This window comes from Sorex araneus, chromosome 9 (assembly GCF_027595985.1).
Source record: "Sorex araneus isolate mSorAra2 chromosome 9, mSorAra2.pri, whole genome shotgun sequence".
NCBI classification, from domain to species: domain Eukaryota; kingdom Metazoa; phylum Chordata; class Mammalia; order Eulipotyphla; family Soricidae; genus Sorex; species Sorex araneus.
Window position 1 is genome coordinate 32,716,461 of NC_073310.1, and position 4,356 is coordinate 32,720,816.

Consider the following 4,356-nt stretch of genomic DNA (forward strand, 5'->3'; position numbering starts at 1 on the left):
TAGCAGATATATAAATACAATAATCTACAGCTTAAAAGTTGTCTCTCATATCTCAAGCTGAATGCACTGAAACTGAAATTATCATATTACCCGACTAAACCTGCTCCTCTTCACATATGTTCTATCAGTGAAAGACATCATTATACACTCAGTTGCCACATCACAGAAACCTGTCAGCTTCACATAGCCTCTCTTTCCTTAGCTGACACATCCAAATACACAGTGGAGCATGTGTACTGACCATCACATAACTCACTTCTCTCCAGACTTTACTATCACTGCCTTCCTTCAGCCCTTCTATGTTTACTACACACTTTATGGCAGCTGATTTCTTGCCCAATCAGGTACCCTTACTGTAGTTGCTACTTAGGTAAGAGATGTTATCCTAAACGAACAACCACTCCAGGAACTTAATAGTTGTCTTTGTGTGTGTGTGTGTGTGTGTGTGTGTGTGTGTGTGTGTGTGTGTGTGTGTGTCTGTCTGTCTGTCTGTCTGTCTGAACCACACTCAGCAGTGTTCAGGACTTACTTCTGGTTCTGCACTCAGGGTCACTCTTGGCGGGCTCATGAGACACTCCTGGCAGGCTCAGGGGACCATACGGGGAGCCAGGGATCAAACCCATGTAGGCCATGTACAAGGCTAATGTCCTACCCCCTGTACTATTGCTCTGACCCCCCCCCCCAGTAGTTGTCTTCTTACGAAATTAGTTTTATTTTGGGGGTCACACCTGGCTGTGCTCAGGTAACACATCTAGCACTGAGCTTAGAAAGAGGGCTGGGGCCCTTCTGCGGTGCTAGGGATCCATTCGTGGTCAGCAGCATGCAAGGCAACTGCTTTGCCTGCTGAAGTATGTATTATCTCAGGCCCCTTTTAAAACTTTAAAAACTCAAGTATGATAATCCTTAAGCAGTCTGTAAAGATTTTGTCCTAAAGGGTATAAAAGATAATATGTAGAAAATTTCTTTAGGAAATACCCACTGCCTGCTTCTTAAATCTCATTCCCCGTGTCCTTTCAAAGTACTCAAAATCTCTTCAGAGTACTCCTATCTATTGTGATTCCTCAAACACGCAAGGGAGTGGCTTTCTCACATAAGGGTTAGGACAGTTTCTTATCTCCCATTCATATCTTAAAAATTCAGCTGTGGTGTGACCTTCTCTTAAGATGCCTCATTGACTTCCCAAACAGGTCAGGCACTCCTCATTACTCCCACAGTGCCCTAACATCACTTTACTCACTGATATTATGGAAATTAATTGTGATTGTTTTTTATAACTACTTTTTGAAATCCACAAATATAAGAACTGAGTTTTCTTTAAAAAAAAAAAAAAACTACGTTTTTAGCTTCCATATCTTGGACCTTGAGAACAATGACCAGAAGGATGTTTTAAGAACTTTTTTTGCAATGCATGTTGCAATCAGAAGTATTTAAATATCTGTAAGAGTAGTTAGATATTAGCTACTTCAAATTAACTAAGTATTTATTGCACAACAGAAAGGTGACTGAAAAAAATAAGAACAGCCTCAGAGTAAAAACCTCCAGGTTAATCTTTGGAAAAACTTCACAGTCACAGAATAGAAAGGTTTGCTGTACAGCTTTATAAGGAGAAACAGTTTAAATAAGACCATTTTGTCCTTTCAGGTTAAAAAAAGTTAATAAAAGTCTTATCAACAATCATTTGGTGAATGTGGAAGTAAAAAAAAAAATCAAACAGGTCCTTTAAAGATGAGGGAAAGTACAGTCAATTTCAGCTTAGGGCTGAAAAAAATATTTATGACAAGTCAGACCGACATAGAAACCCCACTTCCCCACTTCCCTGGCCCAGAGCAGCTCTGAAAATAGGGTAATATTCCTATATTCCCAAAATAGAGCTGTGAGGTGAGGAGGTCAATGATGACAGAGATTAAAATGACAGGCTTTACACTGGTTGAACTCTACAAGAAGAAAAAAATCCAACCCCATCAAAAAATGGGGCGAAGAAATGAACAGAAACTTTACCAAGGAAGAAATACGAATAGCCAAAAGGCACATGAAAAAGTGCTCTGCATCACTAATCATCAGAGAGATGCAGATCAAAACAACCATGAGATACCACCTCACACCACAGAGACTAGCACACATCCAAAAGAACAAAAGCAACCGCTGTTGGAGAGGATGTGGGGAGAAAGGGACCCTTCTTCACTGCTGGTGGGAATACCGACTGGTTCAGCCCTTCTGGAAAACAATTTGGACGATTCTCAAAAAATTAGATATTGAATTCCCATTTGACCCAGCAATACCACTGCTGGGAATATATCCCAGAGAGGCAAAAAAATACAATCGAAACAACATCTGCACATGTATTTTCATCGCAGCACTGTTTACAATAGCCAGAATCTGGAAAAAACCCGAATGCCCCAAAACGGATGACTGGTTGAGGAAACTTTGGTACATCTATACAATGGAATACTATGCAGCTGTTAGAAAAAAGGAAGTCAAGAATTTTGTAGTTAAGTGGATGGGCATGAAAAGTTTCATGCTGAGTGAAATGAGTCAGAAAGAGAGAGACAGACATAGAAAGACTGCACTCATCTATGGTATATAGAATATCAGAGTGGGAGACTAATACCCAAGAACTGTAGAAATAAGTACCAGGAGGTTGACCCCATGGCTTCGAGGCTGGCCTCACGTTCCGGGGAAAGGGCAACTCAGAGAAGCGATCACCAACTACATTGTAGTCGAAGGCCATGTGGGGGAAGGGAGTTGCGGGCTGAATGAGGGCTAGAGACTGAGCACAGCGGCCACTCAACACCTTTATTGCAAACCACAAGAGCTAATTAGAGAGAGAGAACAGAAGGGAATGCCCTGCCACAGTGGCAGGGTGGGTTGGGGGGGAGATGGGATTGGGGAGGGTGGGAGGGACGCTGGGTTTACGGGTGGTGGAGAATGGGCACTGGTGAAGGGATGGGTTCCCGAACTTTGTATGAGGGAAGTATAAGCACAAAAGTGTATAAATCTGTAACTGTACCCTCACGGTGATTCTCTAATTAAAAATAAATAAATTATTTTAAAAAAAAATGACAGGCTTTAGAGAAAAGGTCAGTCACAGCAATTACAATTCCAGAGAATGGACAGTAAGGGAACAGAAGTGTCCCATATTTCAAAAAATATTTCTGTACCAACTTGAAGTTCTCCAGATAACTCGTTCGAAAAACTGAGTTTTAGCGTATCTTGCTCTTAGCGTGTTTCTCGTAGTAAGACCTTCCTACACAATTACCATTAAAATCAGAAAACTGCTACTAACCACCAGGCACTCGTTAACTTGCTTTTTTTTTTTTTTTTTTTTTTTGCTTTTTGGGTCACACCCGCAATGCACAAGGGGTCACTCCTGGCTCTGCACTCAGGGGACCATATGGGATGCTGGGAATTGAACCTGGGTCGGCCCCTTGCAAGGCAAACGCCCTACCCGCTGTGCTATCGCTCCAGCCCCTCGTTAACTTGCTTTTTAAAAGTCATTCATTTCCTCTGAAAATAGATAAAAATGCAGTCTCTAAACACACACACACACACACACACACACACACACACACACACACACACACACACACACACACACACACGTTGCCCGAGTTCGGCAATCCAGAACTACAAAACTTCCCCTTCATAATTTCTTCATGAACATTGTGACCAATATTCTCTTAGTTGAAAAAAAAAGGGGGGGGTTGGGGGGCTGGTTAAAATCAGAAGAGGTAAAAATTCTAGTCCAGCTGGAGAGACGCCGGGCTACATTAGCTGTCTTCCAAAAGGTGGGGGAAAGGACAACGGTTGACGGAAGAGGAGCGCGCAAAAAGGAATGACCGCGGAAACGGCGATCCTCCCAAGATTTACACGAAACGTTTTCCAACCCCCGACGCCCACGCAGGAGGCAAACACATTCCTCCTGGGAATCTACCAGCAGCGGGGAAAGGCGGGGCGCGGCGCCCACGGCGGGCTCGGCGGAGCCGGGTCCCTGCAGGTCTCCCGGGCTGGCCCCAAAGGGCGCCTGACACCCTCTCGGCTCTCCGGAAAGGACAGACACGCCGATCCTCTCGCCCCCTCGTCCCCGTGTCACGGCCCTCTCGGGGCCCGGCGCTGGGTGGCGAGAAAGAAGAAACTAGCGAAGAGGAGGCAAGCGGCATCACCCGCGGGAGAAACTTCTCCCGAGCACACGCGGCCCCATCCCCGTTGCCTCGGAAACCAAGTCAGCCACCTGATCCCTCCACCGGGGGCCATTCCTTCGGGGCCGGGGTGGGTGGTGGCCCGAAGGGAGCCGTGAGCACCCAGGGGGGGGTTTCCTCTCGCGGTCCCGCCCTGGGCCTCGGTCCCCGGGACGCCTAC

The 4,356-nt window shown here is 45.2% G+C and overlaps 1 protein-coding gene across 1 annotated transcript in view; it reads right to left on the minus strand.

Moving 5' to 3' along the window:
- Positions 1–4,356, minus strand: part of GNPAT (glyceronephosphate O-acyltransferase) — a 39,653-nt gene that overhangs the window by 34,979 nt on the left and 318 nt on the right. The window lies entirely within an intron of this gene.